Raw genomic sequence first — 27,589 nt, forward strand, 5'->3', positions numbered from 1 at the left:
CACTGTGCAAATGTGATTGCTACTAAAAAAAACTTAGAAATTCACTGAAAAAACACAGGATTCAGGGACGTTAGAGTTAGGAATTAGTGTTTAAAAAACCTTAGAAATTCATGAAAAACACCAAACGTTACAGAGACATTATAGTTATGCTGGCATTTCACTTGTACAAAACCAGAGAAATGTAGCTGTTATAGTTAGCTGAGCTAACTATAACTTGCACCCCTGCAATGCACTGCTGATGAAGTTACATATTACATCACTCATGACATGTACAGATGTGGAGTTATATATGGTAACAACTTTGCTTGCCTTTAGAACCTTCTCTTCACAACATGTTAGTCCTCAATATTCTTGACATGATATTTTGTTCACATTATATTTTTTCTACAATATTTTGTCTGAACATCCTACGCAAATCACACCCACTCTTCTCCAGACAATGGGCCACTGTTCCTTGACCTGAAACGGTACAGTGGATTACCTTTCCTGCAGCTGGGCTTGCCAGCTATCAAAATGGCAATCAGGATCAGAGTTTAACTCTATAGTTGAAAGGCCGCTGACATCCAGACAAATATGTCCCCTATTTCAGGATACAGCTCTCTGCAATTTCCAGCATTGTGCACCGCCTATGGTTTAAGAAATATAATAATTGACCCACAGATATAGGTAAAACTAACTCCTTTTGTGTACTGCCTTCTTTAGTTAGTGGAATTCTTTTGGCAATGCAATTTAAAACTTGTGCTGGCTGGTGTCTTAAGTAGTTGAAGAGCTGAAGTAGCTCAAATTTACCACATTTGGAGGTGGCAAAGGTTTCCTTGTCACAGAAAATGTACAGGCATGTGCTGTTATTGGCTAGACTGTAGCAAATTTGTGGAACTATGTGAAGTAAAGAAAATAGCAGAATAAATACACAAAGCAAAATAACACATTTAAAACATAGCACAACACATCACCTGAAAACAGAAACCAAATGAATGACAGCACAACAAAATCACTTTGCAATAATGCCTCACATAAACAGCAGCAGAAAAAACAGAACACATCACCAAGACAAAATGTAACACAACAAATATGCACAAATGTTCTTGTCACACTTTAGCACCTCCAGAATCCTGTTTCATTAGTACAGCACAAATTAGATTTTGGAACAAGCACTCACTGCTATGGACATGAAACAGCTCCAATCATGAATGTCTTGTGACCCATCCCTTTATAATGCTTATAAGATTAAGTGCAGGTATTCTGCTTAATGTGTTCCTTATCTCTATAGCTTCAACGACCCAGCTTCAATACAGCCAAGCAGAAACAAAAAAAAAAACAGTAGCATTGGCAGTATATACTACCTCTAAATGACAAGTGTATCTCTTCCTGTTCTCCTTCCCCCTTGATTGTAGACAAATTTAAAGAACATGCGGTGACACTCAGAAGTCACCTATCTCAGAGATCTTACCGACAAGGCCTCAACGGATTGGCAAAACGAGCTAGAAATAACACCAGGAGAAGCCCTACTGGAGACACATTCAAAACAACGATCAAAAAGACTTGTTTATGTGAGTACGTATTGCCATCTCACAAAAACAATGAAAAAGGTGGTGAATATGAATTGTCTAAAACGACATGATTGTCCACACTAGACCACGACTCGATCAGAGGATCAGAGGAAGACAAATCAGAATACTTTGTGGTCCCTTCCTGCTGTGAAGGGACATTTCCCTTGTGGCTCTTGTTCAGTCTGACCAAATACCAATGTATCGTACAATATTATTGACTTAGGACTTACAACACCGTGGGAACTCCTAAAACATACCACTTGCAATACGGAATGAGTAATATGCCTATTCGGATGCCCATGTAAATTGAACTAAATAGGTATGACCACCAGGTTAAGACTAGGATCACCGAACATCAGAGTGCTGTGAGGTGTAAAAAAGCGATCATGAAACTCACCAGATTTTTCTTCGACCCAGCTCACACAGAAAATGATATAATGTGGGTGGTGATGGAAAAACCGAATTATGCACCAACAATAGGCTCCTAGGAATCAGTCTTGTTCCAGAGAGAACAACTTTGAGTCTTTAGACTAAGAAGTGACAGCTATGGGCTGAATCATGAGATCCCTTGGACCAGTCTGGACAAATAATACATGACCACAGTGATATCCTCGAGTAGAACTGATTGCCTGAGGATAGAACTTTCCATCCACTTATGACCATATGCCTACATGTTCTCACTTATACTATTTTCTATATTATATTATATTATATTATATTATATTATATTATATTATATATACTGTTCCCTATATGTCTATTTCACACACTCACACACACACACACACACACACACACACACACACATATATATGTATATTGTTAGGTTTGGGGGTCTGTAGTTGGCACAGGTAGGTACTTGTGACAAATAGGGACCTTTGTCTCTAGTCAGGGTAAGGGGGTACACTCCTAAAAAAAACCCTGCTCATCCCCTTGGTAGCTTGGCACAAGCAGACAGGCTTATCTCAGAGGCAGCGGGTAAAGCATTTGTTAACACATACAGTAATCAAGTGACAACACTACAGATGGACACCACACAGGTTTTATATAAATATAAGTATTCCTTATATAGGCTTATCACAATACCACGGACAACAAAAATCCAAAATACTGTATTTAAAATGGTAGAATTAGATGAGTTCTCTTTAGAACTTAAAATGCGACACTTTGAGTCAAAGTACTTTAAGATGCGACACGCAGGGCAACGAAAGTGTTGCAGGAAAGGTGATGCGGTAGTCCCTTAAACGCAAGGACGGTGATGCGTACAAGATCTGGTACAAAGAAAAAAATACGGCGCTTTCTTCTTGATGCAACAAGCTTGCCGGTAATGCAGCGGTGTCTGCTGCGATGCCGATCCTCTTCTCTGCTTTACACGATACAAGCTGCAACAGGCCCTGCGACACGCTTCCCAGTGATGCGGCGTCGTCTGTTGTAATGCGGATCCTCTCGCCTGGTGATAGGAGTTGCTTCCACAACAATGCGAGCCACGACAGGCCCTGCAACACTTTTCCCGGTGATGCGGCAGAGTCTGCGGCAACGTCAATCCTCTTCTCGGGCGATGAGCCGTGACAGGCCCTGCGACACGCTTCTCGGAGATGCGGCAGCATCTAATGTGATGTTGATCCTCTTCTCCTGTGACACGCTTCCCGGTGATGCGGCGGCAACTGCTGCGACGTCGATCGTCTTCTCCGGCGATGCGAGGCACTTCGTGTTGTGAAGCGGCAGCGGAAGTTCGGCGACACGCTTCCAGTTATCGAGTCGCGCTACCAGCTCCTTGCAACATGCAAATCATCAAAAAGTCCAGCACAACTGCAGGCACTTCCAGAAAACTCTTGAGGAGCCAGTGGGTGAAGTCTGTTGTCCTTGAGTCTTCAGCAGGAGGCAAGTTCTGTTCCAAGCCATTGGAGATCCTTACAAGTTGATGAAAAGTACACAAAGTGCCTCTCTCCTTTCTTTGGCAGTCGGGCAACCACTGCAGACCAATCCCCCAACCAGCACTTCAGCTTAGGGATAGTCTCTCCTCGGTCTCTCTGGTTCCACTCCTCAGCAAAGGTTTCTTCTTATTGTCCAAAAGGGATCTAACTTCTTGGAATCAGGGTTCCAATACTTATGCCCCAAAATCCTTTGTCCTCTGAGGGTAGAGGGGCCTTTGCCCAGTCCAAACCAGTTCTGGTCAGTCCTGGAGCACTCTGTTTACATGACTCCTTCTTTCCTTTCACAGTGCAGGGCAGAGACATCAGAAGCACAACAGGAGGTGGATCCAGCATTGTGGAGGGAAGGCTCAGTCCTATTCAGGTCCCAGTTGCAACTCCTCCCTCCCATCTAGATGTAGATCTCTCTATCTAGGCTGACTAACCCTGTCTCCTGGAATCCCCCAGCCCTGTCACTCAAACTCCATACAAGGATTACACAACCTAGCAGAGGCAGGCTTGGATACTTAGACAAGAAAATACCTACTTTCTAAAAGTGATATTTTCAGGCATACTAGACTTGAATTTCTACCTAGTTCCCTGAGTCATTTAGGATTATAAGATGTAATAATCTAACTGCCCATTCTGGCCTATGGAGAACAATTAGCCTTGCAATAGTGAAAAACGAAAATGGCTGCACTCCACTATTGGGCCATGCCACACACACCAGGGAATGTCCTACCTTATACTTACAATGCACCCTGCCCTTGTTGTCTACCACAGGGGTGTCTGATATGAAGAATAGGGAAGGTTCAGGGACTGGCAAGTGAGTGCACGTACCCAGTCAACATGGCAGTACCAGACTGCACACATGCTCTGCAACGGCAGATCTGAGACACACATTTACAGGCTGCTTCTGTGGGTGGCACAACCAGTGCTGCAAGCCCACTAGCAGCATTTGGTTTACAAGTCCTGGGAACACTCAGTGCACTGATTAGGGTCTGACCAGTAAATCAGCCAATCATGGAATCACTATTTCATACATCAATTTACAATAGGGACCACTTGCACTGTGTCAAAGGCAGCAGTGGCACAGTGCCCAAAGTGTCTGACCCCAGCAAAAATGGAAGAGAGGCCCACGCCAAGGTGCTAGGTCAAACATGTGTCCCCTCTAGCTGAAATGTGGGGAGAACAACCCTACCTCCTGGGTGTTCTCATCACTAAGGCGGGAAAATTTGGACAGACCATCAGCGTTGGCGTGTTCTGTACCAGGGTGGTGATCCACCGGGAAATCCTCAACAGCTTTGTATTCTCACCCCTCATTTGCATTAACCATCTGAGGGGCCTGTGGTCTGTCTCAACCCAGAAGTGAGTCCCAAACAGGTATGTTCTCAGCTTCTTCAGTGCCCAGACCACAGCAAAGGGCTCACGTTCAATAGCACTCCACCTCTGTTCCCGTGGAAGTAACCTCCTACTGATGAAGGCTACAGGTTGATCTAGGCCTTCCTCATTCATCTGTGACAAAACAGCCTCCACACCATGCTCTGACGCGTCTGCCTGAACGATAAACTCTCAGGAGGAGTTGGGTGCCAGGAGCACCGGCGCCGTGCACATGGCAGCTTTCAGGGCCTCAAAATACATTAGACCTGGTCCTCACTACCCAACCCAACGTTCACTGTCATCCCCCTAAGCATATTAATTGGTCGGACCATAAACGTATCGATTTCTCCATACCTCACCTATTCAATTCCACTAACCGCCCGGCCACCCACTCTATTAAACGCAGGCCATGGCACAAAATCACTCTCCCCAAACTCACTCAAGTCTGGGAACAGCCTTCACTTACCAACTTCGATAATATTGATACTGCTCTCTCCATGTTTAACTCTACGCTAACAACAGCTATTGACTATCTAGCTCCACAGAAAAATGCCAAAAAACCTACTATAGCGAAAAGGGACACATGGTATACGGAAGCTCTCAAAAATGAAAAGAAGAAATGTAGAAAAATGGAAAAATTGTGGAGACGTACAGGTAATAGGGAAGACAAGAGATGCTACCTGGAGGCTATGTCCTCCTACTACAAAAATATCAAAAAAGCCAGGAAAATGAGTCTGGCCACTCAAATTACAGAAGCAGGCAACTCTACCAGAGAGCTATTTAAAATCGTTCAAACCTTCACTAGTCCTGAAGTATGCGAAAGTCCAGACACCTTCACCCAAGAACTATGTGATGATATATCTCAGTTCTTTGAAGAAAAAATCGATGCAATATATAAAAAAATCACAACAGTCTCTGATACTCTGGAGACTGAGGCCCCTGAAACTGCTCCACAATTGACATCTGGTGAAACTCTTCTGGACATCCCCAAAATTACCACTAAGGACCTGACTACTCTCATTAATCAAACTAAAACTGGTTCTCCCTCTGATTTGATACCAGCTAAATTCATACCTCCGCTAATTGAGATATTAGGTCCTCATATTCAGAACCTACTTAATTTGTCTTTTGCCAAGGGCCAACTTCCATCTGCCTGGAAGGAGGCGGTAGTGAACCCTATTCGCAAAAATTCCACCATGCCCTGGTCTACACTCTCCAACCTTCGCCCGATTTCTCTCCTCCCCTTTATCAGCAAACTGGCAGAGAAGCACGTCAACACCACCCTCTCCAGTTTCATCGAAGCGACAGGGGGCCTGGACCAATCCCAATCTGGGTTCAGGCCCAACCACAGCACTGAATCAGCCCTCCTCTCTGTGACAGATCAGATCAAAATGTCACAAGATAGAGGGGGCTCTATGATTCTAGTGCTGTTGGACCTGTCCGCAGCCTTCGATACTGTGTCTCATAACACCCTACTGAATCGGCTGCAGGGAGTAGGAATCGGAGGCGTTGCACTATCTTGGTTGGAGAGTTTCCTCGCCGGGAGATCACAATCTACCAGCCTGGGCCCCTTTCGTTCCATCTCAAGGGGGCTCACGAAGGGGGTGCCACAGGGCTCATGCCTTAGCCCTACATTGTTTAATGTCTATGTGGCCCCCCTTGCTGAGATTGTGCGAAAATACGGGTTCATACCGGTCTCCTACGCTGATGACACTCAGCTCCTCTACCCTTTCAGCTCCCTTGACCCTAAAATCAAGGGGAATTTTGCTGAGGGTATGAGAGCGGTGTCACACTGGATGGCGAGGAATTGCCTCCAGTGCAATGTAACAAAGACTGAGGTCTTGCTCTTTGGCAAAGCAAATATCCTCTGGACCCCTGACTGGTGGCCACTCGACCTTGGCCCAGTACCGGTACCCAAAACACACGTTAAAAATCTTGGAGTGAAGTTTGACCAAAAACTGACCATGAAAGAACACACCAACTACATCGCGGGTCTGTGTTTTCACACCATTGGTTTACTTAGGCGTGTCTTTCCTCTCCTTCCTGCTACATGCAGAAAGACACTTGTACAGGCCTTGGTAACCAGCCGCCTGGACTACTGTAACGGCCTGCTGACATTAGCCAGTACGGATGCAGTTGGCCGTTTGCAGGTGGTCCAGAACACGGCAGCCAGGCTGGTCATGGGTGCACCTGCCAGGACTCCTTCCAAGCCCTTGCTGAAAGAACTGCATTGGCTTCCCATACGACAACGCATCCACTTTAAGATCTGTTGTACGGTGCACAAATGTCTGTATGGAGTAAGCCCTAAATACCTAGCCCAGTCTCTTGAACTGTACCAGCCTTGCAGGTCCCTGCGCTCCTGCAATCAAGCCCTGTTAAAACCCCCATGACAAAGAAGACCAGACAGGGTGACCGTGCTTTCTCCGCTGTTGGTCCTGCCCTTTGGAACAATCTTCCCACTGACCTAAGAACCACCACAAACCATCTGTCCTTCAGAAAGGCATTAAAAACCCTCCTTTTCCAAGAAGCATTCCCACCCACATAAACCACTTAAAATGCTGCTCTACCTAATAAACTGTTTTAGCTGGCAAAGCGCGGAGATACCCTTCCGGGATTGATTCCTGCGCTATACAAGAAACTAAAATAAAAGCTTTCTGACAGGTGTCAGTCCAAATCACTTTCTTGGGCTGCTTCCTGGAAGTCAGCTCTGTCAAAGGGGCAACAATGTTGCCATACCCCTTGAGAAACTTCCTGTAATACCCAGTAAGTCCTAAAAAGGCTCTCACCTCTGTCCGGGTTTTGGGGGGCTCCCAAGCCAGGATGGTTTCAATCTTGGGCTGTAGGGGCGCCACCTGGCCGCTGCCAAACTGGTGTCCCAAGTACACCAAGGAACCCTGCCCGATCTGGCACTTACTCACCTTGATCGTGAGGCCTGCCTTCCGCAGTGCCAAAAACACTTCCCAGAGGTGACGCAGATGTTCTTCCCAGTTGGTGCTGAACGCTGCGAAGTCATCTAGGTAAGTGGCACTGAACTCATCCAGTCCAGCCAACACCTGGTTGACCAACCTCTGAAAGGTGGCAGGGGCATTCTTCATCCCAAAGGGCATAACCTGGAACTGGACATGCCCATCTGGTGTGGAGAATGCTGACCTCTCCTTGGCCCCATCAGTCAAGGCAATCTGCCAGTACTCAGACGTTAGGTCAAACGTGCTGAGGTACCGTGCAACCCCTAGCTGATCAATGAGCTCTTCAGCTCTGGGGATGGGGTGTGCGTCAGTCCTTGTAACTGAATTGAGCCCTCGGTAGTCCACACAGAACCGAAGTTCTGGTGTGGCACCCGGTGCAGCAGCCTTTGGGACCAAGACTACTGGGCTGGCCCAAGGACTGTTAGAGGACTCAATAACCCTTAACATAAGCATCTTTGAGACCTCCTCTTTGATGCAAGCTCTCACCCTGTCAGTCACCCTATAAGATTTGTGCTTCACAGGTAAGCTGTCACCTGTGTCCACATCATGGATGCACCAAACAGTGACACCAGTAACCAGGGTGAACAAATCAGAAAACTGTCCCAGCAACTGGCGGCAGTCATTCTGTTGCTCAGGGGTCAGGGTGGAAGAGAGGTTTACACCATCCACTGACCCATCTTGCTCTGTTGCAGACAAGAAGAGGTCAGGAAGAGGCGCAGTCTCCTGCTCCATTCCAGCATCTGTTGCTAAGAGCATGCCCACTTCGGACCTCTCTAAGTGGATCTTCAGGCTGTTGACACGCAGGACCTGCAAGGGGTTCCTAGGAGACCGCAAGTCCACCAAGTAGGTAACAGGACTTTTGCTCTCCACAACCTCAAATGGTCCGGTCCACTTATCCTGGAGGGCACAGAGCTCCACTGGGGCCATGACCCACACTTTCTGACCAGGCTGAAGCTCTACCAGAGTGGAATTCTGGTCCGACCACCGCTTCATCTCCTCCTGGCTGGCTTCCAGATTCACCTCAGTGAGTTGCCTGAAACGCCTAGTCTGGTTCCTGAAGGCCAGCATTTAGCTATATACATCCTGGTGAGGTTTCCTGGGAGATTACTCCCAGCCTTCCTTAACTAGACTCAGAGGTCCTCCCACTGGGTGGCCATAGAGAAGCTGAAAGGGACTGAACCCGCAAGATTTCTGTGGCACCTCACGGTATGCAAACAACAGGCATGGTAAGAGGAAGTCCCACTTATACTTCATAGGTTCCTTAAGACCCATAATCATGCCTTTCAGGGTTCGGTTGAATCTCTCAACCAATTCATTTCCTTGGGGGTGGCAAGGAGTGGTAAACTTGTAAGTTACCCCACATTCCTGCCACAGGGACATCATATACTTGGAAATGAAGTTGGTTCCCAGGTCAGACACTACCTCTCTAGGGAATCTCACTCAGAAGAAAATTCCCATCAGTGCTCGTCCCACCACGTGGGCCGTCACTGTCCTCAGAGGTATAGCTTCCGGGTACCGCGTGGTATGGTCCACCAAGACCAGGATGAACCTGTTGCCCATGAAATGCCCGCGTGGCTTATGCTACGTAGACCATACAGAAAGGAAAATACGAGTGCGAATGCTCGAGCACAAAAGCAATATACGGACCAAAAACATCAAGTCCACCGTAGCAGCGCACTTTCTTGAGAAACATAACAATGTGGCACAGTTGAAGTTCCTTATTTTGGAACAGATCAAACCCACCAGAGACAACAAAAACACTCTTTAGAAAAGAGAGAACTACCGGATCCGTTACATGGCGACGATGCAACCTAACGGGTTGAATGATAGGATGGAATTCCTATGTTATCTGTGATTTATATGTGCACATGCTGAGAACTCTCCATGCTTATCTTGCATTTAATATTATGTATTATTATTCATACATCATGAGCACGTGTTTGTTATAACTGATGTGATTTCACCATGAGTTGTCTTGTTTACGTCTTTGCGTATTATCGTATTGCACCCCATGTTTCTATATACCCAGCAAGTTTGACATACAGAGTATATTTCATTCACCACCCAGTTCACTCGCGATTTCACCACTGTAAGATGGCAACCCCCACACGGTTATAGGATTTAAGTCCGTTTTCCGTGTTTGCACCATCAACACGCCGGCATTAACACCACGCCCCAAACACGCTAGCTCCAGCCACGTTGCAGAATACGCGGAAGCCCTGAGAACCCTGCGGAGTTTCTTCGCTTATCAGTAAGTACCTCATATGAGGACGTGTTATGCAAATCAACCCACTATCTTAATTGCACCCTAATAGTATGTTCCTGCGTCCATATTTTATCAGGTTCATGGATAGACATGACTACGGTCCACGTGAGTGAGCCCTGTTATTGTAATGCGAGCATAATATTGAGGGGGCCAACGATTGCAGCTCTTAAACACACGTGCACACATTGATTTAAGGTCGAGCACTAGACGCACAGCATGAAGTAAGAACACATGCGCAGATTAATGGTTTAAGACACCAACGTTTTAACCTTCACCGATGTTCTTAATCGCACCATTGGTTTTTATAGAGTCCTCTGATACTCATCAATAGCACATACCAATAATGTCAGACAGGTATACTAATGGACACATACGCTTTCTTTACTTGTAGAGCGATCCCTTGACGAAGGGCCATCTTAGCGCCCGAAATGCATTGGGAATAGAAAACAGGGATCATTAATGTATTTATGACAAGGAAACCGCAATGTTACTTACAAGGATGATATGAACTTTATGAAAACAACCATGAAAATAATGAGTAGATGAATTAAAAAAACTTCAAAAGCAAAACCCTTTGAATTAAAAAAAAACGTTATTGTTCGACAAATGGGAACAAGACTTCTTTAGTCTATTACAAGCAGTGCACAGAGGAGCCTTCCCCCATGCTGGGGTAGCTTTGTAATAGTCTTGTTACATTGTACGCTGTGTGGACCAGACAGCGATTCCACTGTAGCACGCAACAGACCATAAACACTAGAGTACTTCAGATTAATCAGGTTGTGCGAGTCCTACTAGTCTCTCTGTTAATGCACATGCCTACGGGCTGCCATTGACCGGGTAGTCACACACGCCCAGTCAGGCAGACCCACCATCTCCAAGTGAGTACTCCACTCTCCACCTTTCCCCAAGGTGAGCTCTCCAAATCGTTCCCCAACAAACAGTAAACAGGCATGGTGGGCCTCACAACTACCTGAGGAGTACCAGAGACCCCCCCACTCAAAGGGAACCTGAGCCATTGGACAATGGCTCTCTGTGTTGTCGGCAGCAACAACTTGGAAAAATGCATGAGGGACAATCTGCTCTTGAGACACCAGGTGAAACTTGACTGCTGTCACACTGGCTCCTGTATCTCTAAGAGCTTCCATATTATTGCCATTGATGGTCACCCACTGCCCATATTTCTTAGTGTTGTTGTGCAGTTGGGTCCCTGGGACTACCTCATAGTCTCCTAAAGAGAAAAGGGACATCTCTGCCGGATCCCACCCACCTTGGGCACCAATCTCTTCCCCCAAGGGTACACTCGCCATCTGCTGGGGTGGAGCACCAAGGGGTGCTGTCTTTCCAAATATGTGCCACCTGGGGTCATTCGTCTTATGACAGAGTACCACACACTTGTAACACTTTAGGGGTTCCTGGTGAACAAGATTACCTGTCGGGCCCATTGCTTTCTCTCAGGGGAGGCTGTGAACCTTTCCCTTGATTCCCTTGGGAATTACTTTGGGGCCCTTTATGGAACTCCTTCTGTTTACCCATGTCCCACCTCACTCATCTGCTGGGGACCCTCCCCACCTTTGGCTGAGTCTCCCAGGTAACCCTTGTGGACCCCGGTGCTCACCCAGTGGTCCGCCTCTTCAGCAAGCTTCCTAGGGTTAGTCAGCTTACTTTCAATCAGGTGCTAGCACTGCTCTGGAAAACAATTACTGGACAAGTGCTCCCATGCAATCAAATAAAAGAGCTCCTGAAAATCATTAACTTTGCTGCCCTTCACCCAACCATCCAATGCTCTGCAAAAGAAAGTGGCATATTCCATCCAGGTACTGCTCTCTATCTTCTTGCAATTTCTGAAACTCTGCCCATACAATTCAGGGGTCAAACCATACCTGGACATTAATGCATCTTTCATGTGGCTATAAGATTTATGGACCTCAGACGGCAAGTCTAACAGTGTGTCCTGCCCCTCAATAAGGAACCGCCCCCACAACCCTGCTCCCCATTCTCTCTCAGGGACCCAGTGGGAAGACATGGCTACCTCATATGCGCTGAACCACTGCCCAATACCATCATTCTTATAAAATTCTTTCCCCACATCTTTAGGAATATACACACTAGCTTCTAAAGGCACTGACGGTGTGCTGCTACCAGAGGGAGTAATATCTAAGCTCTTAGCCTTCAATTCCAACTTCCTCAAAACCTTCTCATGTTCAAACTGCATTTTCTTTTCTTCCAGGGCTAATTTCCTAGTTTGCAAATCAAATTCAAACTGCCCATTTAGCTTGAGCTTGGTCAGCTGCATTTCATGCATCCTACTCTCCTGTCCTCCAGTTCTTCTGGGGACAGTCCCCTGGCAGAAACACTGCTCCTGCACGGGAGGCTACTTTCCTCCCTCCTGGACCCAATGGCCCTTCCAGCTGCCCATCTGCATTCTCATCCTCAGGGGTATTTCTTGCTTCAAACCAGACCCTCAGCACCTTTTGGAAATCCTCCTTTCTGGAGATACCAGTCATAGAAACTTTGTACCTCCTGCAGAAGTGCTTGAGCTGGTTAACAGTGAACCATTCTAGTCTCTCCTCTTCCCAATCAAGATCAGCTGATGCTATGGATGCTGCTTTCTCCATGGTAGTTAAAAATTGGCAAAAATAGAAAGTCCCATAAAAACAATCTACCAAAAAGTATGTGGTGGCGTTTTGGTCTGCACTCACTAGTAGTGTTCACCAATCACTGTATATGAGTCACAAATGCAAGTCCAGAATCCTCACCGCTGACCACCAATGTTAGATTTGGGGGTCTCTAGTTGGCACAGGTAGGTGCTTGTGACAAATAGGGACCCTTGCCTCTAGTCAGGGTAAGGCAGGACACTTTGAAAATAACCCCTGCTCACCCCCTTGGTAGCTTGGCACGAGCAGACAGGCTTATCTCAGATCTTTATATAGACTTATCCCAAGAACACAAATCACAAAAATCCACAATACTGTACTTAAAATGGTAGAATTAGCTTAGTTCTCTTTATATCTTAAAATGCTACACTTTTAGTCAATGTACCTTAAAATACGACACGCAGGGCAACAAAAGTGTTGCAGGAAAGGTGATGCAGTAGTCCCTTACATGCAAGGATGGTGATGCGGCAGTGTCTGCAGTGTTTGCAGAGTGACTGGATAACCTTGAGGTCCTGAATAATGTCCTGGGACCCCGGTATGTGACCATATGTGGGCAGAAACATGTTGGCCCCTGAGAGGGATATATTTGATTAATCCCCAGTGCTCTTTTAAACTCTATCCCCGAGGCCATTAAATAAAGACCATATGGACTCCTGGAGATAGTTATATTTATCACCCAAACACATCTTTTGCACTCTGCCCCTCACTAACCCCTTTCCACCACTCACCTTTGGAAAACACCTCAGCTCCTCCTATATGGGGAGTTGTAGCCAACAGCATGGACCTTGCAGTCCAAGTGTGAGGAGGAAACCCAATGATGAAGCATATCACTCTCGGGTGAGTGAGGGTTCTTGTCCTAAAAGGATTTCTTTTCCGGTGGTCCTACTACAGTTACCCATGTGTATCCAGGACTGTTTGTCCAGTTTCTTTAATTAAACAGCCAAACATACAAATTATGTTAATTTTTACTACTATGGATCTTTTGATCCCATCAAGATCCTCTGTGTGGAGATTATAATAATACTTAAACACTCACAGACTACTGCCGGGAAGGGGTGAACGGACACCCAGAACAGCACTCACTCCTGTGTTGGAATACGAAACAGACAGTTACAAATCACACATGATACATCAGCAACATAAACACTACTCGGAACAAAAACACATTTCTATAAGCAAATACGCATTTAAGTTTAAATTTCTTTATTGTTTTAAATTTGCAACACTTAAATATAGTAGCCTGTAGTCAGCTACCAACCATCAAAGTTTTAGAATATACAATCATATCAAGCAAGTTCAAGGCGAAAACTCGACAGTAGGTGCATTTTCAAAACCAAGGTCTGAAGGATGACAACCCAAAGTTTCTCCTCTGTATGTTTTTGCTTCGATGTTGTGATCTCTGGCAGATAGCTATTTATATTCGAGCTTTGAAAGGCAATCCCCCATCCAGACTCCCAGAACCCATTCCTAAAAGCATTTAGAAATTTAAATTCTACAGGTAGTCTCCATCACTGAAAAAGAAATAATTAAGTATGTTGAAAGACCACAAACTCAATGGGGCAGAACGCCCACACTCATGCAGTCTCTCTTGTGAACACAACATTTTCAGATCAAGGTTAAAAGCCCCCTTAACCGTACCCAACTGAGGACCTCAAATGCAAATCAGAAACACCATTAACCAAAAACAATATGGGAACCCATTCTGATAAACTTCAAGATCCATCACTCACCCACTAAAACTCATACCCAGACAATGAAATGTCCAACTTGGTGCAAAAACACCAAAACACCAAAGGTCAAACTGACAAATATGTGTTGGGCCATGAACATATCTACACGATCGAAAATTCCTACATTTCACCCGCCTTTTATGTGTGTTAATACCCTCACTCATGTACATTTGTGGGTATTTACAAACTAAAATCTAACCTTTTCCCCCCCTGAAAAAGGTCCGAATGTCAACTTCCAGGATGAGAAGAGCAACAACTCATCCTAGAGTTACTGGCATTGAAGGGAAAGGGCTTCCTTCATAAAAAAATGGTTTTCCCAGCAAAAATGGGAACAGAAGTTAATTTGAAAGTGAGATCCTTATCCCTTGTCCTTAAATCTGTTCCCTGTAGATTTCGACATAGGGGAAAGAGGAGCTTGTGGAAGATATCTCATGATATTCCCAAAAGCACGCTTGAAAACTTGTGTACTGCTTTAAGTTCTGTGACGTTTCACCCACACATAGGCATAAAAGTGCCGACTTACTACTTTTTTCAGAACCCTTCCACTTTGTCTAGTGCCAACATTTGTTTTCATTTCACCCCATCATTGATGGGGTGCATAGTTTTGCGTATATCACATCACCTCTTGACCAGGTGTTGTTAAAGCTTGGGTATAGAACATGCAGCGTTTAACATTCTCTTTTGCTCTCATCTCCAATGACACACATAAACATATGGCTGGATTTTATTGTCAAATGCAAAAAGAACAATTGATGGACAGAATGCATGACAATGTCATACATTCACCGCAATAGAGATGATCTGGGCCTAAATCCATAGTCCTTTTTGCTCACTATGCCATTCCAGTTTCAACCCAGCCATATGCAAATCAGTCTTGACCATGCACCCAATAAGTACAGTCCAGCCCGAACTGCCAGGCCAGGTCCTCCCTGGACTGGAAACAAGCATCCTAGGACAGTTTTCAGGGTTTCAGCCCTCATCTGCCAGGATAGCTTGACTCCAGTAGCATGGAGAGCACAGGATCCACGCCTGGGCATACCCGTCCCACTTGGGATGACAAATGCAAAAAGAACAATTGATGTACAGAATGTAGAACAATGTCATACATAGACCCAGTACAGAGTTCAGGGCCTAAATCCATTGCCTAATGTCACTCATAATATCTGGATTGGAATTAAGAAGAGTTGACTTGTGCGACATAACAGAAAGATGTCTGACATTCAACAGTGCTACCTTTGGGACTAAGCCATTATGAACCTGTACATGGAGAGTGAATTTTTCAGTGGTGGGTGGAAGGGTGGGGTAGGAAGTGTGGACGAATAAGGAATTTATTAGGAGAACTATGCGCCACTCACCTTTATCCAGGTAAGGCTAGTGTACTCCCTGCAAGCATAAATGTATACACGTTGTGTTCTCGGTTCTGTAAATTACAGGGCTAACTCAACCTTTCAGCCTTCTGATGGTGATACATAGCAGCCATTGATTTCGAAATTTTTAATATTTCCTCACAGTTCAGCACCTTTATCATCAGATGTATCCATTCAGACTTCGAAGGTTGCTAGGATTAGTACTAATTCGTTCTTTAAGATCATCATAGGAGGAATTTATGATGGACCTGCAACTATGGAAGACATGCAGGCACTGATAACTGACTTGGTAGGCGTGAATGATGCAGACCTTCATACTCGATGACCTTAGCTAAGAAGTCAGTTCTTGTATTTCTGATTACAGTAAAGAAACAGATCAGAAAAATAATGTTACTTGTACAACAGGAAATAGAAAACACTAGCCACATCCGTTTTCGCTGTCAAGTAGGTGTTTTGGTAGTCAAATGACAAAAGGAATTAGGCCAGTATTTAAGGTCTGAAAACAATTGGCTTAAGAAAGCTTATATGGAATTGCCGCAATGAATATTGTAAGTAATTAAAAAGTAAGTTGTGATATTAATGTAAACAGTTGAGTTGAATTGAACAGCTTTTATGATCCATCTCTTTACCGATTATCTTTGGTTAGTATTTATTTTAATAGTTTAGTCGATTCTGTTGAGCTGCAAATAAACTGCCTTTTAAAACTGAAATTCAAATACTGTTAGCCCCACATATGGCATGTTTTATTGTGAACTGGTTGACGCAAAAACTGCGATTGCTTACATTTCCTCCACATCATTTATGGAAATATGTACCTTCTTAGTGCTGCAGAAATAATGGTACTCTAATCTTAATCTGAACTGTTAGCTCAGGCCTTGTACGAATCATATCAAGACAGTGTAACCTTAATTTCTCTAATTTGTGACGAGCACATGTTTAGGTTAGATTTATAGGAGCGGCCACACCTTGATCCTGTGTACAAATTTTACAAGGGGAAATAAATCACTCTCAAGATCGGAAACGCAGCCCAACAGTTCAAAGACTGGGGCACCTACCCTCTACCCCTGTTACGACCACCCAACAATCGATCAAATGCACACAGTATAACCTGAGTGTATTCCATATTACCAAATGCAAGTGGCGACACTAGAGGCATCGAGTCAGAATTAAAAACACCAAAAAAAAAACTCAGGATGAAAATGGCGGGACCGGAAGGTTCCACGTACGGAATGACTTGATAACAATAGAAAGGAAAGGAACCAGTCGTCATTAAATCTCTTATCGTGGAACATTGCAGGAGAAAAATACGAACTTCAGCATTAACTCACCACTAGACAACTGGAGAAACTATAACCTAATTGCCCTTAAAGAAACATGACTGATCACTCCAGTTCAAGTAGCAGGCTTCACCCTACATCATGTAGAGGCAACAAGATCCCAATGGCACGACAGGCCAAAGGGTGGCTGACCATCTACATCTCCACAGCACTAAATATCATATCTGCTCAAATGCCAACACCATCTTTTATGCAATTGATTAACATTAATCTATGGTACAGCAAAGAAGCAAATACAATGATTCCTATAAATCTATATGCACATCCAAGGAGTGAGAGAAAAAATGCCTTATTTAATAAACTGATGAACATAATAACAGACATAAGGTTTGAGAATCCATTGTGGGAAATAATAACAGGCAATTTAAATTCTAATCTAATATATACACCAGAGGAAGATGATCACTTAACCACGGACAACGCAATATGGGCAGTGCAAAATGACGTACCCCACCCCTCAAACGATATGAATTAGGAGGATGAAATTAGTGGCAAATCTAGAATACCTTGGCATGAGAGTAATAAATGGAAGAACCCAACAGGACACACCTCCGAACTTCACATACTATGGTGTGAAGGCACGGTCCATTATAGATTAGACGATACTTACTTTACAGCTGCTTGCTCTAGAAGAGGAGTTTTCCATTAAATTCACCATCAAAAGTGATCATTCATACCAGCATCTTGAATTATTCATCTCCCCCACAAGGCTCATGACAGCCCCTCCAGAGGCAGGACAAATATCACAACCAATTTAAAGCGCATACCATGGTCGAGTAATGCTCCTCCTGAAATAGCCACCAAAGCAAAGGAGCTGAAAACTGCGAAATGACGCCCCTGCAATAAACTACTCCACAAGACCATGGCAGATGCAGCTTAAATGTATGGGGCAAAAAGCCTGGAGTACAAGGAAAGAATAAGGAGGCTTAATTAGATCCATAAGGGGAACAGCAGTGTCTAAAAGCACCTGGGAAAAAAATCAAAAAACGCCAAGAAACAGTACAAAAAGGAGATCTGGGAGAACAAGAAAATGCAAACAGACAACTTTTGATCTAAACTCCTTTTAAGTGTTAACCCTTCAAATTCCAGAGCTTTTTGGGAACAGTTAAATGGCCTTACAAGACCATCAAAATAATTAACGATGCCTGAGTTACAGAGTCAGCAAGGATATGCTACTTAACAAACACATTTGGGAAAGTGGAATGTAAAATTGACTATGTTACAAAAACCCCTAAACACCTACCAACGAAGGATGACAATTTAACAACATACTTAACTACAAGAAGGCCAAGTACCAATACTATCCTCCCGAATTCAAATAGCTCAACTGAACAGGCAAAACCATCATACATTTTCACAAAGACATCAGAAAAACCACATGATGGCTGTAAGAAATGGGGGTTCCCCAAATCTCCAAGGGGGTAGCATGGCATCAAGCGGGCAGGCCAAACTTCGAGGACATGTGAAGCATTCACGCAGTACCCACAGTCAACACACCAGGCACACCACAAAAGAGGCAGGACACCAATTTGAGTTGGAAAAAGATATGTAGTTTAGTAGTGTTTCCAACCTGCAAGGCAAAAGAATGCAAAACAGTAGTGTCACAACCGGACGCCAAATGGCGCCAGAGCCAAGTGAATAATGGGGGGAATAATTTACATAGGAAGTAGTCCATGCTGAAAGGAAGAAAAAGGATGGGATTAAAATGTCATTAGATCTGGGGCCAATCTGGCGGGGCCAACTCAGACTCTCATCCTAAAGGGAAGGCTGTAATTGCAAAATTTCTACATTAGCATAGATATACATCATGCACATTAACATCAACCCAACCCCTGTAAAAGAAAGAAAACATTAGGGCATCACGGCATAACATGGACAGGAACACCTGTAATAAATCAGCCTGTCTGGCCCATCAATCTGGTACATAAACAAGGGCCTGGAATAACACATCAGGCCAACCCATTGACCAACCTAGGCGGAACATACATCGCCCAGCATAAATATCAGGTAGGGGCCTTTCTCATAAATCAGGAACCCCTGTCATGAATCAACTAGGCTCCCTCTACCATCAAACTAGGGGTATCGAACATCAGGGTGTACACAACAGCCCACCCTTATTAGGCCCCTGACGTCCCAATCCCAGGTAGGGGACACAGTACGCTAGGCACTCTGCTTTAGCATAAGGCTCAGCCCTAACTAGGGAGAACAGGCAGATAGCAGTCACCTAACCACTAGTCCCGTATTACCTTGAACCTAATGGGGGCCAGTCTCTGGGCCTAAGAACCTCAACCTAGGGCAAACCCTCCTCGGGGCCTACATATATAGGTGGGACACTTCAGGGAAAATTAGGCAACAGGCAAAAAGGTGCATTTCAATGAACCCCTCGCTGGGCTAGGCATGTCAAACCTTTTCCCGGGGGCCACACAACATTCTACCTCCCTCCCTGAGACTTTTAGGGTGCACGGGGGCTTCTGTAGGCAATTCAGGTATCCCGGGACTCTGCAGCAACAGTCACCAGCAACCTTTCCTTGGTTTCTGGGCATTTAGGCTCCACCTAGTCAACAGAGGCAGGGGAGGGGCGGGCACTGACCCTGTGCCCCGTTGCCCTCTCCACCCCCCACACTGTATATTGTTGCCCACACTCACCGGGCTATCCAGGGCCTCCTTTGCGGTGGGGGCAGGTACCGGCAATGTGCCTCGATTCCCCTGCTGCACAGTGCTCTCAATTGCAGGGCTTCCCTGACCAACCGGGAGCCCTGCAGGACCTGCAGCACCTTCTCGCGACTTCCGTCTCTCCCAGGCCCCTCTTATCTTGTGGGGACCCGGGCTGCAAGGCAGAGGGGGCAGGCACCGGCAATGTGCCTCGAGGCCCCCTGGCGCAGCACACGCAAAGGGAACTTTTCTCCCCTCGGGGGAGTCACCCGGCTCCTCCTCCTCACCGGGGGCCTGGGCGGCTCAATCGGGGCTCCCTAGACCTCACGGGAGCCTCGCAGCGGCTCTACTCCGGGCGCCTCAAGTCGGGAGGTGGGGCAGGCACCGACAGTGTGCCCCGGCCCCGACTACCTCACCGGCCCCTCGTGTGGGGGCACAGACCGGCGGGGTGGCCTCCCGCTCCGGTTGCTTCTCTCGGGGCTCCCTCCTTGGCACGGGGGCCCCGCAACGAAGCTTCACCCAGGTCCCCCTCCTACCTCACGGGGACCCGGGGCTCCGACTCGGCTTCTTCCTGCCTTCCCGGCCGCCTGGGCCGGCAACCAATCCCTACGCGGCGTTGGCGGGGGCGGGCCGATGACGCGGCCGGGCGCCCCCATCACGTGACGCAAGTGCCGCGGCCTCAGGGCCTAGCGCGGCCCCTTCCTCACTTCGGCAGCCCTCTCCTGGTACCGGGGGCTGCCGCAACGATACCCACAGCAGTGGGGGGGAATCCCCACGACAGCGCCGGGCCGCGGCGGTGATTTCCGGCGGCAATAGGAGGTAGGCTCCCTTTTAATTACTTCTTTAGATAGCGTCAAAAGCGCGCTTCCACAAACGGCGCTATTTACAAGCTGCCACAGTCTCCTCAGAAAACAGCGAAAACGGCGCTATTTACAGCACACTGCTCCTCAGAAAATGGCGCTATTCACAGCGCACTGCTCCTCCCTCTGCCCACAACCTCAGCTCCTTCCTCAGTCCACGCAGAGGGGGCAGGAATTTAGCATTTCCTCAGCGCTTCGCAATTATAGCGCTCGACAGGCAGGCTTTCCAGCCCTAGGGGGCCACAACTGTCCCAGGGCCCAGCGCTTTCACAGGACCTCACAGCACCTCAGCCCGCAGCAGTTCTTTTGGGGGCACAATCCTCCCCATGGTGCTTCAAAGGGGCAGACAATCCCACAGCAATTCCTCAGGGGCACACTCCTCACCCCCTGGGCGCTTCTTCACACAGCGCTGGCGTGGTACCCAGTCAAATAGCGTCAGTGACCTGGATAGGGGCCCTCCCTTGTCAGGGGCCCATGGGGACAGCAGAGGGGGGGTTTATAGGGGTGCAGGGCCCAGCTCACAGGACCATGTGGCGGTAGCACCTCACAGCAGGTCCCCTCTCTTCCTTGTCCCAGCGCTGACTGACTCTCTGGTGGCACTTCCCCCTTACTTATACCCTCCTCCCAGGCAGTGCCAGGACCTTCTAGAATGTTGGCAAAGCTGGCCTAAACTGGCTCTAGGGGAGGGGGTTAGCACCCTGGGTGCCAGGCTTTCCCTCCAAAAGCTAGGGGTAGCTGGGTAATATTATCTAGACCGCTGACCTATGGCAGTCCAGTGGCAAAACCCATGGCCATGGCATCCATTTTAAATACTATACATTTCAGTCAGGTGCAGTTCTAAAATGGGGAGATTTACAAGTGCTCACATTATTACATGTAATTACATTTTCAACAAGGTGTCTCACATCACTCATGGCCTATACAGGTTTAATCCCATGGGGGAGACATCCTAGATAAGGGGGTGAAAAGCGAAAAAATTTTGTGGAAAAGGCAAAGTCCAACAATGGCAAACTGTATAACAGAAATTTTTAAACACAAAAGACGAATTTTCCAAAGTAATAAGATCAGGCCGATTGGATTGTGCCCCGGGTCCAAACGGTATACCTCAGGCGATTTTCAAATTGGACCATTACTTTTGGGCTACCATGTTGAGTCGTTTATGCAACGAAGTGAGTAGCTCAGGCATACTTCCAGAAAGCTGGAGAGGCTCTATAATTAATCCTATATATAAAGGAGGGAACCGGACAGAACCAGTCAATGTGCAGTCAATGTGCTTAAAAGCATATAACCAATTCACAAAAGTGAACTTTAACAATGAAAACATTTTGCAAGGAGAGAGCTGATGATTTTGGGGTCCCCCCTAACCTAGGGGGAAGACCAAGCAGATACCTTGAACACAAAGAGCATAAACAAAAAGCACATTTTGTTGAACTTCAGTGATGGTCCTATCCTCTTAGGACCACCACAAGCACAGTTATTGGCAAAAAACAATCCCAACCAAAGGCCCTGCAAAGCATTACGGGACGAGATTAGCAGTAGGCAGTGAATATTATAGTATCCAACATCAAAATAATTCTAAAAAGAGCTGCAGTTCACCTAGTCTTTACTAGATGTCCCTCACGAGTCAAATCATTGAAATTATTCTTACATCAAGCTGCCATCCCACTAGTCGTTACTAGATGTCCCTCACGAGTTAAATGCAAAACCAATGAAACCCTTTAATCAAGCATTTGCATTTGACTCGTGAGGGACATCTAGTAACCACCAGTTGAACTGCAGCTCTTTGTAGAATTATTTAGATATTGGATACTATATAATATTCACTGCCCACTGCTAATCTCGTCCCATAATGCTTTTAAGTTAAGTTCGAAGTATACTTCGTGAAGCTACGTGTAGTGCTGCTATGCAAACTACGCCCAGGCCTACTATACACAATATGGTGTGTTGCATGTTAAAAATGTGTTTATTGATTTAGCACCCCTCATCCCAGGTATTTTATACAAGAGAGAACTCTAGGGCTATTTTAACACGCCTTTCATTTAGAGCAAGGAAAACATCTAGTGACCTTGCTAATCCTTGGGACAAATGGAATCAGTTCATAGTGACTCTTGACTAATTCATCTTTCAGGGACTGACTCCGCCTAAATGTTATCTGCGGAGTAACCTTCCTATTATATGGGGAGTTTTTAAAATATGCCAATTTTTGCACAGTATTCTTCTCAGAGTCCCTGCCTCATTTGAAAAGGTGGTAATAAATCTGCATGCATCATCCTCCCTATTATACGGCTTCACTTTGTCTTTCGGTAGGCAGTATCTGGGTATTTTCTCAACTTTGCATAAAGTTTTAAGCAAAAGCTACTCACAATAGCCCTGCCTTTTTAAGCTATCTATAGCTTCATATGCTGCAAAGTAAAAGTCATCTACGTTAGTACAGTTCCTTTTTAAACGTAGAAGCTCACCATATGGTATGCTGTCTTTAAGGCTTTTTTGATGGCTACTTGAAGCTTCTAGTGTTGAGTTGCCCGCAGTCTCCTTCCTAAATAGTGATGTGTATATCTTTCCCTCTGCAATAAATACTTTGAGGTCTAAAAAGGAGAAATCCTTCTTGCTCATCTGCCCACTAAAATGTAAATTCAAAGTATTGTTGTTCAATTCACAGATATACACTTCAGCATCTTTTTGTGGACCCTTCCATAAGATAAATAGGTAGTCGATATACCTGTGGCATGATATGACACATTTGACCCATTTATGATTCTTGTCCGCCCAGGCCACCTGCTTCTCCCACCAGCCCACGAATAAATTTACGTAGCTGTGGACAGAGCAGGATCCCATGGCGGTTCCACGTATTTGGCGGTAATGATGTCTCTCAGAAATGAAGATATTATTCGATAGGCAGACGCTGATAAAATCAATTAGCATTTCATTAAGCTCAGTTAACTCCAATGACCTGCCTTTCAGGAAATAACATTCTGCTTGTAAACCCTTACTATGTTCAATCACTTTATAAAGGCTTGTCACATCCAAAACTATCATTATCATATCTTCCTCCCAAGGAATGTCCATGATGCTCTTAATAAAATGTGTGGAGTCCCGTATATAGGAGGGCAGCATTTGAACAAAGTCTGATAAAAAGTGATCCACAAATTGAGACATTGCCTCAGTCAAACAACCAATGGAGGAAACTATAGGACGTCCGGGAGGTCTAGTGGAGTCCTTATGCAGTTTTGGCAAGTGATAGAAGGTAGCTGTTACCGGGTATGGGCATGCCAAAAATTTAAACTCATTGTCATTGATCATGTTTTTATCCGCCCATTTTTGAATGAGTTTATGATATTTATGAATACTCAGAATATACTAATCTTTTGTTATCTTTGCATAGCATGCAGTATCAGACAATTGCCTAAGTGCTTCTTTAGTGTAAAAATCACAAGTCATTAAAACAACATTTCCTCCCTTGTCTGAGGGTTTACATACCAAATCCGGATCACTTTTAAGTTGTTGGATTGCTTCTCGTTGTTCTTTTGTCAAGTTCATTGCCGCATTCGATGACGGTGCCAACCTCATTGCTAATAGCTCTTTCTTGACTGATTCCTCGAAAACATCAATTGTGTCATAGGTGGTTATCGGGATATAGGTTGATTTTGGCTTAAATGCTGTCTGTATTGATTTCTGTTCCAGTCCATACCTCCTAACTTCTGATATCATGGATACCGTGTCTTTGCGAACTGGTGGGTTCTTGGCTTGCCAAAATCTGTAAGATCCTGTCATATGGATAATTCGTTACATATATTGTGTTAAGTTAGCATGAGTGTATTACATGTTTAAACAGCCATTTTTCCTTCGGCTTCAGTTTTGCACACGACACCTACTTGTTGTTGTAGCTTTCACCCTAGAAGCGGTGATGTGATTTATTTGAGAATAATATGTTATTACTATGCTATCAGCTTTGCCTGGTACACTTGGTACAACTGTCTGCACACTGAGAGCTGCACACTCTAAGAATAACCTAACACAAGGTTGCTGGGAGGCCTGATCCTCGCACCACATTAGACATAACACAAATAATGTTGATGCCAACATTTTGGGCTCTACGCGGGTTTAAGATAGAGTTACAGGGAATGAACGTAGACACTTGGTGCTGCGCATGAAGAGAGCTGGTAGCTGTTGATGTGATCTACTCCTACTGACATTTAGAGGTATGGGTCCGCCCTGCTAAAGCCCGAATGAGACCTTCTTAGATATAAAATAATATGCTAAATAGGGTGCGCGAAATATAGGTGATATAGATTTCTATAGATTATGCATTGTAACATGCTATCACCTTTTGCTTACTATGGATTAGTGACTATGCTGCTAACTCTGATTTTTATAATCTGCATTTTGGTATTATACAAGATACTGCGTTTGAGAACCTTGCATTGAATAATAAATATTTCAAACTTGCACGTGTGTTCTTTGACTCTCAGTTTTGGTTTGAAATGATTATATAACGAAAGAGTGTTCATGTGTTCCACGATTCCTGAGGTATTCTAAAGATCATGTTCTGGTTTGTCTAAGACATGGATCATTTCATAATGATCCATGAGACACTGTAGCTAGCTAGGTAAGGGGATTTCTGACACTGAGATGGGTTTTGGATCATCCTAACTCACTGAGGTTCTAGATCTCTATGCACAGTTCTGTGGGAGAACGGAAACCCTGCTACATGGCGCCCATACGTTGTTGGCCTTATATCATGACACTCGAGTAGTATATCATTCAAATCTTAACACCTTCATTCCCGTTTCCGGTAAACAGTGGTGACGGAAAAACCTACCTATTTTTTAAATAGGTCTTTTCAAGCTTGAATTCTTCTACAAAACGGTTTCTTTGAATTACTACCCAGTTGTGCTACAAAGTGTTCTTTGTCTTTTTTGTCTTCCTGTGCTAACATGGCCGTGGACATACCGCAGCATAGCCGCATCGCGGTTCGTGACCACTTGCGGGCATATAATGTCCCTGTGGAAGGCTTGGCTGTGGTTCTAGTGGTGAGTGCGGAACATGCGTACCCGTACGAAATGTTTTATTCCTGGGTGACATTTCCGGAAGTGGACGCTAATTCGGGTGTGTTCCATTCATACACTGCCTCGGCTGTACCAGCGGCTTATGCTCCATACAGGGCACTGGAAGTACCTATAGATGCTTGGCAGCACGGAGTTTGGTTTGGTGGCGCCCTACCCCATTCTTTAACGGCTCCGAGGTTAGGTCCTTTGTCCATTCCGGGCACAAATTGTCCCGCTTTGGGTGGATTTACTCCTCACCCTAATCGCGCTACTTGTAATGTGGCTGACCTGCGGTGTCTTCATGAGGTCGCGGTTGGAGTGATTAGGGCGCTTGTTCATTACATTGGTCGTAATGTTCATGGCGCAGCCCCCGCAGGTGCGCAGCTTCGAGCAAAACAGGCTGGTTTGAAAATCAGTCCTGTCATGGTGAATTCCATTATGGGCAAGAAGCCCCAGGATAAGGATGATTTTCCTTACTGGCTTGCCGAGAAATTCGACCAGCTGGAGGCTGTGTTTCCTAATACGACTCCTGGTGAAAAACACCGGATTCTTACGCTCAGTTTACCGAAAGATTTAGCCCCTGAACTTGCTGACTGTGAAACATGGGGTAAGACTTTTGCAGCGGTTTACTCGAGGTGCTATGGCACCCCGTCTGTGTCAAACCTTTCTGCGGTCCTTAAACGTGTTCAGGATGATCACGGACCAGAGTCGGCGGTTGAATTGGGTATGCGCCGGAGTGGCTCGTTTGAGACAGTTTGCGGTCTTATCCTTGCGAATGTCAAGGGGGATGCAGTGAACTTTCAGGTGGCCAATGCTCTGGCGTTAGTTCCCGATGCCGATAAACCCCGTCAGTTAGCAAGGATTATTGTGGCGGCTTATAAAATGGTTGGCCGCACTTCTAAGGGTGTAAAGGCTTTTTCTGAGAAGGAGAAGAAACAGCCCCAGGGACAGTCTTCGGAAACAGGTGGACAACCCAAGTCCAAAAAACAAAATTGGCCAAAAAAGCAGAATCAGGGTAAGCAACAACAACAGCAGACACAGGTTTCTAGTCCTGCGCCTTCACTGCCTGCGCAGTCAGATCGAGTTTATGATTTGCGCGATCGCGCGACGATTAAATCGCCTGAAAGATTTCAGGCTTCTGACCAACGCTCTCCTCGTTCCTTTCAGGACTCATCGGCTCCGTCAACCGGTGGTGGAGGGGGCGGCAGGGGCAGGGGTGGCCAGCAAGGACGTGGTCAGCCCCGCACGCGAAGTGAAGGGGATCAGCGGGACGACTCTACGCCCAAGAGACCGCAGTTTGCCAAGAAGAAGGTCGCAGCCTTAACGGCACATCGATATGCCCCAGATAGTGAGAACGCGGCTTCGGAATCTGACGTGGGCTCTGACCTTGCTGGACAGCGCGGCGGAGATTACCATAGTGAGAGAGGCCCTCCGTCCACTGTTGAAGGTGACAGCGACTGACACTTATGTTGTGATTGAAACGGCTGATACACATGTTGCTCCCCCTGAACGACTTTTTGAAATTGTCCTGTTAATTGAAGGTGACATGCAGCGAACTGTAAAAGGGGTATTTTGGGAAAATCTTTCGTCTACGTATGACATTTTGCTTTCGGAGGCTGACTGCCCCCCACCTTTTGTTCTCGCAGCTCCGCGAGGGGAGGAGGTGATCCTCCCCAGTTTCGCGCACACTGTATCGAGAGTGGAAGCGCTGCATTTTGCAGAAGAGTGGGCTCTGGCGCTTGCGCCGGCTGTGTACCGAAATCAGTGTGGCTGGGATAAATTGTCCCCTAGCCATGAGATTCCTTTACGGTCACAGCCGCAGCCACAACCTCAGTATCCCATACGGCGTGAAGCTAAAGCTTCTGTCGCGGC

This window comes from Lissotriton vulgaris, chromosome 4_1 (assembly GCF_964263255.1).
Source record: "Lissotriton vulgaris chromosome 4_1, aLisVul1.2, whole genome shotgun sequence".
Lineage (NCBI taxonomy): Eukaryota > Metazoa > Chordata > Amphibia > Caudata > Salamandridae > Lissotriton > Lissotriton vulgaris.